This window comes from Myodes glareolus, chromosome 4 (genome assembly GCF_982192425.1).
Source record: "Myodes glareolus chromosome 4, mMyoGla1.1, whole genome shotgun sequence".
Lineage (NCBI taxonomy): Eukaryota > Metazoa > Chordata > Mammalia > Rodentia > Cricetidae > Myodes > Myodes glareolus.
Window position 1 is genome coordinate 47695694 of NC_142029.1, and position 11603 is coordinate 47707296.

Consider the following 11603-nt stretch of genomic DNA (forward strand, 5'->3'; position numbering starts at 1 on the left):
ATGCGGGGGGGAGGGGCTCCGGCGACGCGGCAGCGCTGGAGTCGCCTGTTCGAGGAGTGGGACAGCAACAAGGACGGCAGTGTGGACGTGCACGAGTTGCGCCAGGGACTGGCCAGGCTGGGAGGGGGCCATCCCGACCATGCACAGCAGGGCATCTCCTCTGAGGGGGACGCTGATCCAGATGGTGGCCTCAGCCTGGAGGAATTCACCCGCTACCTGTAGGAGCGGGAGCAACGCCTTCTGCTCATGTTTCATAGCCTTGACCGGAACCAGGATGGTCTCTGAGATTCAGCAAAGCTTCCGAGCGCTGGGCATCTCTATCTCGCTGGAGCAGGCAGAGAAAATCCTACACAGCATGGACCGCGTTGGCACCATGACCATTGATTGGCAGGAATGGCGAGACCACTTTCTGCTGCACTCTCTGGAGAATGTGGAGGATGTCCTGTATTTCTGGAAGCATTCTACGGTCCTGGACATTGGTGAATGCCTGACGGTGTCTGATGAGTTCTCCAAGCAGGAGAAACTTACCGGCATGTGGTGGAAGCAGCTGGTGGCTGGCGCAGTGGCCGGCGCTGTGTCGCGGACAGGCACAGCTCCTCTGGACCGTCTCAAGGTCTTCATGCAGGTCCATGCCTCCAAGTCCAACCGGCTCAACATCCTAGGGGGCCTGCGGAACATGATTCAAGAAGGGGGCATCTTGTCCCTCTGGCGGGGCAATGGTATCAACGTGCTCAAGATCACCCTTGAGTCAGCCATCAAGTTCATGGCTTACGATCAGATCAAGCGGGCTATCCGGGGGCAGCAAGAGACGCTGCACGTTCAGGAGCGCTTCGTGGCTGGCTCCCTGGCCGGGGCCACAGCTCAAACCATCATATACCCCATGGAGGTACTGAAGACAAGGCTGACTCTACGGAAAACTGGCCAGTACAAGGGGCTCCTGGACTGCGCAAGGCGGATCCTGTAGCGCGAAGGGCCCCCGTGCCTTCTACCGTGGTTACCTGCCTAACATGCTGGGCATCATCCCCTATGCTGGAATCGATCTAGCCGTCTACGAGGTCTGTGGATAACCTACCATCCCTCCCTCCCTTCTTTCTCGTTCTGGGATCTGGCCGAGGACACTCTTTGCTTCTCATAGCTAGGAAGGACAATCGTATACTTCAAAACTGCGGTGGACCTTGAAGCCCTGGAGAGCCCCTCCAGACATCATACCTCTCTTCTGTCACTGATGCAAAAACAAACAAAAAACAAAACTTGTTTCCAGTTCCACTTGGTGGCGCACACTTGCCATCCCAGGACTTAGGCTGAAGTAGGAAGATCGGGAGGTCGAGGGTGGCCTGCACTAGATAGTCAGCTTTAAGACAGTCTGGTTATGTGAAAACACCCAGTCTTGGAAAACAAAATTCTGTTTGTTTATTTATTTATTTATGTTTTTTAAAAGACAGGGTTTCGCTGTTTAAGCTCTGGCTGTCCTGGAACTCAGTTTGTGGACCGGGCTGGCCTCGAACTCACAAAGATCTGCCTGCCTCTGCCTCCTGAGTACTGGGATTAAAGGCGTGCACCACCACCACGCGACTTGGAAAACAAAATTTATTTATTTTTTATTTTTTTTCTTTCAAAGTTTATTAAATTATAAAAGTTTCCATTTCCTCCCCTCCTCCCAACACCCTCCCACTCCCCCCCCTCCCTCTCCTCCTCCTTCTCCATCCCTAAGAGCAGTCAGGATTTCCTGCCCTGTGGGAAGTTCAAGTTCCTCCCCCCTCCCTCCAGGTCCAGGAAGGTGAGTATCCAAACAGACTGGATTCCAAAAAAATCCAGTATATGCAGAGGAAACAAGTCCCAGTGTCATTGTCAATGGCTTTTCAGAAAGATTCCGGGCCAGCCACATTCAGAGAATCCGGCCACATTCAGAGAATCTGGTTGGATCACGTGCTCGTTCAGTCCCAGTCCAACTGGCCTTGGTGAACTCTCATTAGATCAGTCCCCTTGTATCAGTGAGTGATGACACCCCTCGCGGTCCTGATTTCCTTTTTCATGTTCTTCCTCCTTCTGCTCCTCATTTGGACCTTGGGGGGCTCAGTCCAGTGCTCCAATGTGGGTCTCAAAATAATGTTTTCTGGCTCCATCCATTTTCCTGCAAAATTCAAGATGGTGTTATTTTTTCGGCTGTGTAGTACTCCATTGTGTAAATGTACCACATTTTCCTTATCCATTCTTCACTCGAGGAGCATTTAGGTTGTTTCCAGGTTCTGGCTATGACAAACAAAGCTGCTATGAACATAACTGAGCACATGTCCTTGTGGCACAATTGAGCATCCTTGGGATATATACCCAAAAGTAGTATTACTGGGTCTTGAGGAAGGCTGTTTCCTAATTTTCTGAGAAATTGCCACACTGACCATCCAAAGGGGTTGTACCAGCTTGCATTCCCACCAGCAATGCAGAAGTGTTCCCTTTTCCCCACAACCTCTCCATCATAAGTTGTCATCAGTGTTTTTGATCTTGGTCATTCTTACAGGTATAAGATGGAATCTCAGAATTGTTTTGATTTGCATTTCTCTAATGACTAAGAATGTTGAACATTTCCTTAAGTGTTTTTCAGCCATTTAGATTCCTCTGTTTAGAGTTCTCTGTTTAGGTCTGTACTCCATTTTTTTTTATTGGATTATGTGTTCTTTTGGTGACCAATTTCTTGAGTTCTTCATATATTTTGGAGATCAGACCTCTGTCTGATGTGGGGTTAGTGAAGATCTTTTCCCATTCTGTAGGCTGTCATTTTGTCTTGTTGACCATGTCCTTTGCTTTACAGAAGCTTTTCAGTTTCAGGAGGTCCCATTTATTAATTGTTTCTCTCACTGTCTGTGCTGCTGGGTTATATTTAGGAAGTGGGTCCTTGTGTCAATGCATTCAAGTACTTCCCACTTTCTCTTGTATAAGGTTCAGTGTGGCTGGCTTTATGTTGAGGTCTTTGAACCATTTGGACTTGAGTTTTGTGCATGGTGATAGATATGCGTCTTTTTTCATTCTTCTATGTGTTGATATTCAGTTATGCCACTTGTTAAATATGCTTTCTTTTTTCCATTTGATATTTTTTGCTTCCTTGTCAAGATCAGGTGTTCGAAGATGTGTGTATTGATATCTGAGTCTTGTATTTGGTTCCATTGATCCTCCTGTCTGTTTTTATGCCAATACCAGGCTGTTTTCAGTACTGTAGTTCTATAGGAGAGTTTAAAGTCAGGGATTGTGATGCCTCCAGAAGTTCTTTTATTATTCAGGATTGTTTTGGCTATCCTGGGGTTTTTGCTTTTCAATATGATGTTGAGTACCATTCTTTCGAGGTCTTTGAAGAATTTTGCTGGGACTGTAATGGGCATTGTGTTGAATCTGTAGATTGCATTTGGTAAGATTGCCATTTTTACTATGTTAATTCTGCGTACCCAAGATCTTGGGAGATCTTTCCACTTTCTGGTGTCTTCTTCAATTTCTTTCTTTAAAGATGTAAAGTTCTTGTAATGTAAGTCTTCTACTAGTTTGGTTAGCATTACTCTGAGATATTTTATGATATTTGTGGCTATTGTGAATGATGTTGATTCTTTGATTTCTTTCCCAGTCCTTTTATCATTTGTGTACAGGAGGGCTACTACTGATTTTTTTTGAGTTAATCTTGTATCCTGCTACATTTCTGAAAGTTTTTATGAGTTGTAGAAGTTCCTTGGTAGGCTTTTTGGGATCACTTATGTAAACTATCATATCATCAGCAAACAGTGAGAGTTTGACTCCTTCTTTTCAGATTTGTATCTCCTTGATCTCCTTCTGGTGTCTTATTGCTCTGTCTAGGACCCCAAGAACTATATTGAATAGATACGGAGAGAGTGGACAATCTTTTTGGTATATACTCTAAAGTGATATTGCTGGGTTTTAAGAAGGTTGTTTCCTAATTTTCCGAGAAATCAACATACTGATATTCAATGTGATTGTGCCAGTTTGCACTTCCACCAGCAATGCAGGAGTGTTCCCTTTATCCCACATCCTCCCAGTATAATTTGTCACCAGTAATTTTGATCTTGGCCATTCTTACAAGTTTATGATGGAATCTCAGTCTAGTTTTGATTTGCATTTCTCTAATGGCTAAGAATGTTGAACATTTCCTTAAGTGTCTTTCAGCCATTTTAGATTCCTCTGTTGAGGACTGTACTCCATTTTTCTTTTACTGGATTATTTGTTCTTTTGATGACTAATTTCTTGAGATCTTTTATATATATATTGGGTTTTGTTTTTAAAAGAGAAAGTTGAGTGTTTAAGTAAAGAGAATGGATTTGGAAGTATTTGCAGTTGAGTTGAATATGATCAAAATAAAGTGTACAAGGGACTCTTGTCTATTTCCTACCTCCTGGTGGATAGCTAAATAATCTTCATCAGGTTCATCTTCTTATTTAGCTTCTCTAGGATCACGAATAATAGGCTCAAAGACCTTTAATTATGGTTAGAATCCACTTATGAGTGAATACATACCGTGTTCCTCTTTTTGGGTCTGGCTTACCTCACTCAGTAAAGCGTTTTCTATTTCCAGCCATTTGCATGCAAAATTCAAGATGTCATTGTTTTTTACCGCCGAGTAAAACTCTAATGTATATATGTTCCACACCTTTTTTAACCATTCTTCTATTGAGGGGCACCTAGGTTGTTTCCATGATCTGGCTATTACAAATAGTGCAGCTATGAACATAGTTGAACAAATGCTTTTGTAGTATGTTAGGGAATCTTTAGGGTATATTCCCAAGAGTGGTATTGCTGGGTCCTGAGGGAGGTTGACTCCCAGTTTCCTGAGAAACCGCCACACTGATTTCCACAGTGGCTGCACGAGTTTGCATTCCCACCAACAATGGATGAGTGTTCCCCTCACCCCACATCCTCTCCAGCATAGGCTATTATTGGTGTTTTTGACTTTAGCTATTCTGACAGGTGTAAGATGGTATCTCAAAGTGGTTTTGATTTGCATTTCCCTGATCGCTAAGGAGGTTGAGCATGACCTTAAGTGTCTTCTGGCCATTCGAAGTTCATCTGTTGTGAATTCTCTGTTAAGTTCAGTACCCCATTTAACCTCGGGTGCATGGGGGGGTGGGAGGGTCGATGGAGGGGGGAGAGGGCTAGAGAGAAGGGAGTAGGGGAGGAACGGGGAAAGCTTGGTCGCCGGGGATGGGGGGGGAGGGAGGTAGGATGAATATGGGATCAGGGAACAATATATTTCAACTAAGGGAGCCATTTTAGGGTTTACAGGAGACTTGATTATATATGGGATCCCAGGTCCAAGGAGAGATCCCCCAGATTGCTCTCTGGACAGAGGAGAGGGTGCCTGAATGGGCCGTGGCCCATGACCATACTGATGTATATTTTGCTTATCACCATAGATCCTTCGTCTGGCGAAGGACGGCTATGCAGTCGGAGGCCCACATTGGAGCACCGGATTGAGCCCCCCGAGGTCCGGAGGGGGAGCGGAAGGAGGAGGAACATGAAAGACGAAATCAGTACTGCGAGGGATGCTATCACCCACTGATACAAGGGAACGGATCTGATGAGAGTTTACCAGGGCCAGTCGGACTGGGACTGAACGAGGACGTGATCTAGCCAGATTCTCGGAATTTGGCCGGATTCTCTGACTGTGGCTGGCCCGGGGTCTTTCTGAAAAGCCATTGACTATGACACTGGGACCTGTTTCCTCTGCATATGCTGGATTTTGGGGATCCAGTCTGTTTGGACGCTTGCCTTCCTGGACCTGGAGGGAGGGGGAGGGAGCTGGAGCTTCCCACAGGGCAGGAAACCCTGACTGCCCTGGGGGACGGAGGGGAAGGAGGGGGGGAGTGGGGAGAGTGGGAGGGTGTTGGGAGGGGGGCGGAAATGGAAACTTTTATAATTTAATAAAATTTACTAAAAAAAAATAAAGTGTACAAAATTCTCAAAGAGTTATTAAGATTATTTGAAGATTTATTTATTTATTATGCATACAGTTTTCTGTCTGCACTCCAGAAGACACCAGATCTCATTACAGTTGGTTTTAGTCACCATGTTGTAGCTAGGACTTGAACTCAGATTCTCTGGATCAGCTGTCAGTGTTTTTAACCTATGAGCCACCTGGGAGCCAGAAACAGGTGTCTCTTTGCCAGCCTGTTCTACAAGAGCTAGTTCCGGACAGGCACCATAGCTACATAGGGTACACTGTCCCAAGAAACCAAAAAATTTAATTTTTTAGATTTCTATTAACAAATTTTTAACGTTGACACTAAAATTACACATTTATGATATCATCATTTATTACATTATAAAAACAAAATACAAGTACATGCAAAATATTTAGGTCCTGTAAAATATTGTAGGAGAATTACTCTTTTTTTAATTAATTAATTAATTAATTAATTAAAAATTTCCACCTCCTCCCCTCCTCCCAATACCCTCCCACTCCCCCCACTCCCCCTCCTCCTCCCTCTCCAGTCCTAAGAGCAGTCAGGGTTTCTTGCCCTGTAGGAACTCCAAGGTCCTCCCCACTCCATCCAGGTCTAGGAAGGTGAGCATCCAAAGAGACTAGGCTCCCACAAAGCCAGTTCATGCAGTAGAATCAAAACCCAGTGCCATTGTCCTTGGCTTCTCAGTCAGCTCTCATTATCAGCCGCATTCAGAGATTCCAGTTTGAACACATGCTCCATCAGTCCCAGTCCAGCTGGCCTTGGTGAGCTCCCACTAGATCAGTCCCACCATCTCAGTGGGTGGACACACCCCTCGCAGTCCTGACTTCCTTGCTCATGTTCTCCCTCCTAGGTCTTTGGACCTAGGGAGTTAAGTCCAGTGTTCCAATGTGGGTCTCTGTCTCTATCTCCATCCATCGCCGGATGAAGGTTCTATGGTGATATGTAAGATATTCATCAATGTGACTATAGGATACTTTAGAGTTCTACTCAGCGGTAAAAAAACAATGATATCTTGAACTTTGCATGCAGATGGATGGAAATAGAAAACACTTTTTTGAGTGAGATAACCCAGACCCAAAAAGAGGAATATGGTATGTCCTCACTCATAAGAAGATTCTAGCCATAAACAAAGAATATTGAGCCTATAGTTCATGATCTTAGAGAAGCTAAATAAGAAGGTGAACCCAAAGAAAAACATATATTTATCCTCTGGGATATTGGAAGTCGGCAAGATTGCCAGGCAAAAGTTGGGAGCAGGGGAGTGGGGGTGGATTGGGGGGAAGGAGAGATGGGGAGAGAGAAGGGAGAAGGGGAGGATTGGGGAGAGCTTGGGGGAATGAGATAATTGAGATAGAGGAAGGGTGGATATGGGAGCAGGGAAGAAGTTATCCTAACCAAGGGAGCCATTTTAGGGTTGGCTAGAGTATTGGCTCTAGAGGGGTTCCCAGGTGTCCAAGGGGATTTCCTCAATTAGTTCAGTGGGCAGCAGAGGAGAGAGTGCCTGAACTGGCCTTATCCCAAAATTATTCTTTTTGGCAAGTTCTCAGTTCTTATCCTAGGCAGGCCTTGAACTAAAATTCCTAATTCAGCAGCCCATTCCCTAGGACTCTAGGATTAAAGGTGTGAGCTGCCACACCCAGCTAAGCAGTCACTCAGGGAAGCTTGTTGTGGAGATTTGCTTGTGTAGGTTGGCCTCAGAGTTAATTCAATCTCCCATCCAGTCAGAATACTGCTTTCGACAAAGGGTTATATAATTGAAGCATTAATAAAAGCAACCATGGGAGGAAGTGGGCGTGGTCTTTCGAGAGTATATAAGGACACTCCAGAGCTCAGCCAGGTGCATTCTTCACCAGAGCAGATAGAATGTGTTTCCATACATTCTGGCTCTTCAACTGCTGGATCGATCACCTGCACACAGTGAGGATTGGACCCTAGAGCTGAGGGAATAGTGTGGTGTCCTCATCCAACACTGCTGAGGCCAGAGACAATTCCTTGGGTGAGTACACAGTTTACAGAGGAAATTCCTTCATATTTCCTATTCTTACTGTATTACCAAACCGAGTTTTCTGCTTAGAAATGACTGTTTGTCACTACCAAAAAAATTCTGTTCCCATTTGGTCCATCTTTATTTGTCAATATAATGTGAGTTACAGCGTTAGATAGTTCTAGTTTTATCTGTACACACTTTTTTACTGCCCTAAAGTACAATGCTCAAGGAACTTTCCTTTCTCTTTTCAATTTTGATTGTTGTCTAAATTTAAAGAATATTTTTAGAGCATTTATTCATGCCCTTCATAGACATGTCAGTCTCTGAATCGAATCTCGCTTGTTTAGCTTCCTTCCTGACCGTTATCCATACAACTTCTGACAACACTCTAAACAAAGAAAAACATCCATAAACCGTATTTTGGGAATTCAGGCTTAGTTTTCCAGGATACTTCCTGCTGATTGGGGGTGTTGATAATCTTACAGGACCTAAAGATAATTTGGAATTACGGTCAAGTCCCGACTGAAAAATTTTGTGAGGCTTGATTATCCCAGCTAGGAGTCTTGGAACTGTTCTGGATGTAGAACGCAGAGGAAACTCCAACAGAGGTCCTCTGAAACGTTGGATTATCTGGGCCATCTGCTCCTATGGAAATTTCTCACGGGGTATTACTTCATGAAACCTGAGTTTTCTAAGCCCAGAATGAATCCACATCCTCTCAATTCCTGTGGAAACAAAAACAAAATCTCTTCTCCAAGGTAACATATCTTTTAACATAAATTTTGAATTCAAAGCATTTTCAAAATATGTATGTTGGATTAATCCAGCAACATTTATAATCAATTTTTTTTTTAGTAGCTGTTGCTCCTTCTTTGGCATTCAAACAATTAAAAGAGAACATAATAATTTACAGTATTCAGATTGTCTGTGTTTTCCATCTTTATGTGGCTTTAGTTTAAATTCTATTTCATTTATTGTTAACTTTTGGCTTTTTGAGACTGGGTTTCTCTGTGTATCTTTTGCTGTCCTGGAACTCATTCTATAGACCAGGCTGTCCTTGACTCACAGAGATCTGCTTGTCTCTGTCTCCCAAGAGCTGGAATTAAAGGTGTGTGCCATCACACTTTGAACTCACAGAGATCAGCCTGCCTCTGCCTCCAAAGTGTTGGGATTAAGGATGTGTGCTACCACACCTCAAACTCACAGAGATCTGCCTGCTCTGCCTTCAAGGTGTTGGGATTAATGGTGTTATGCCACCACACCTTGAACCCGCAGAGGTCTGCCTGCCTCTGCCTCCTAAGAGCTGGAATTAAAGGTGTGTGATCACAACTTGAACTTGCAGAGATTAGCCTTTCTCTGCCTGTAAAGTATTGGGATTAAAGGTGTGTGCCACCACGCCTAACTACTCCCTTTTTTTTTTAAAGGACTTTATCCTTTTTCTTTTCTCTCCCAAGCCTACACAAATTCTTAAACACACTCTAAACTGTTCAGAGGTTTTCTTCATCTTTGAATCCATTTTTACTGCATACCACATGAATCTTTAATTTTCTAAATGATATAGCTAAGAGTAAAGCTGTAGCTTTGACGGCTGGATCCAACCTATTCCTTAGGTTTCTGAGAGCCTAGCTTCATGGTGGAGGTGCTGTCTGGAGCCATGTTTATTGCCACAACTCTTTGGAGTTACAAGGTCCCTGACACCACCAATAAACATGCTGTTGGCAATTCATAATCACCATTTAAATGTTTGATGTCAGGGCCTCTTACAAGAACGGCAAAGTTTCGCAGCTAAAACTGTGTCAGGAAGCCTCTCTTGAATGAGATTCACTTGCCTCTAGCAAAGAGCAAACCCAAGAAATTGCTGCTACCAAGAAGCCATGCTTAACACCATTATTTTGTGTCTAGCATTACTTCCCAAGCACTCTCAGGCTTTCTGTGAATGCAATTGCCTCACGTTGGGCACCATTCGTTGACCGAGTTTTTTTGTCCTGCCCAGTCCTGCATCCATTCACTTCTAAAAGAAACACACAGAGGTTTACACAGAGGTTATTTTCATCTTGCTTTCTCTGCATCTGGGTGAAGACTGCAGACTTCATCTTTCCTCTTCCCAGAATTCTCTTGTTCTCATTGCCCTGCCTCTATCACCTGCTGCCTGGTTGAACTGCCTATACTTCCTTCCTGACGACTGGCCAATCAGCATTTTATTAAACAAGTACAAGAAACAAGTTTTTACAAGGTAAAACCATTGTCCCACAGCATGCTTGCACTCCAGAAGACATCAAATCTAAGTATAGATGGTTGTAGTCACCATTAGGTAACTGGAAATTGAACTCAGGATCTCCGGTATAGAACTCAGTGCTTTTAACCTCTAATCAGCTCTAAGCCCCTTTAAAACTAATTTTTTACTTTTCTATTAAGAATTTTTAAATGTTGATATTTAGTAAAATCACAGATTATTGGCATGACCATATGTTACACTATCAAGAGCAGAATATAAGTGCACCACAAAGTATTTAGATATTGTCAATCATTGTGGGAAAGTCACTATCGTTTTTGGCAAATTCTCAGTTCATATCCTAGGCAGGCCTTGAACTAAAACTCCCCCTGCTTCAGCAGCCCATTCCCTAGAACTCTAGGATTAAAGGTGTGAGCTACCACACCCAGCTAAGCAGTGGCTCAGGAAACCTTGATATGGAGATTTGCTTGTGGGGACTGGCCACAGTTAATTCCACCTTCCATCCAGTCAGAATACTGGTACTGACAAATGGTCACATATTTGATGTATTAGTGAAGGCAACCATGGTAGGAACTGGGTGTGGTCTTTAGAGATTATATAAGGCCCCTCCAGGGCCCAGCCAGGTCTGTTTTTTACCAGAGCAGACAGAGTGTGTTTCTATACATTCTGGTTCCTTGACTGTTGGATCGATCACCTGCACCCATTGAGGATTGAACACCAGAGCTGAGGTAATGTTGTGGTGTCCCTACTAAACACTGCTGAGACCTGAGACAATTTCATGGGTGAGTGCACTGTTTACAGGAGAAAAATCATTGTTATTTCCTATTCATAATTCTTTATCCAAGTGAGGTTTCTGCTTAGAAATGACCGTTTTCAACTTACCAAAAAAGATTGTGTTCCATGTGGTCATCTTTCTTTATAGATATAACATGACCTAGAGTGATCGATAATTTTAGATTCATCCATACACACTCTTCTGTTGCTCTTGATGTAAAATGCTCAAGGTACTTACATGCTCCTTTTCAGTTTTGATTGTTTTCTAACTTCTAAAAGTATTTCTAGAGCAAATTTGTGTGTAATTAATAAATGCAAGAGGTGCTGATACCTGTAAATTAAGTATACCTATGTAATATATAAAAATTAAATGCTTTGAATGCATTACCAATTACTAGCCTTTACAGATATTTTTATAGATATTATGTAAAAAGCAAAGACTCAAGATGTAGTCAAATAATTTATAATCAATTTATAATTGATATTTCTCTGTTGTAAACTTTAGGAAAATTTTAGTGTAAAACAATCCTTGGTCATACCTTATGATCTTGGAAGAAGTGGCTATTTCTATTATTGATTGATATATAAGATTTGATGTATACATGCGTTTAAATTACTGAAATCTAGATTAGCGGTGGTGGTCTATGCCTTT

General features: G+C 43.1%; 1 pseudogene; it reads left to right on the top strand.

Annotated features, from left to right (window-relative positions):
* On the top strand, window positions 1-1170 carry LOC125401428 (mitochondrial adenyl nucleotide antiporter SLC25A23 pseudogene; annotated as a pseudogene).
* The last annotated feature ends 10433 nt before the right edge of the window (window positions 1171-11603 follow it).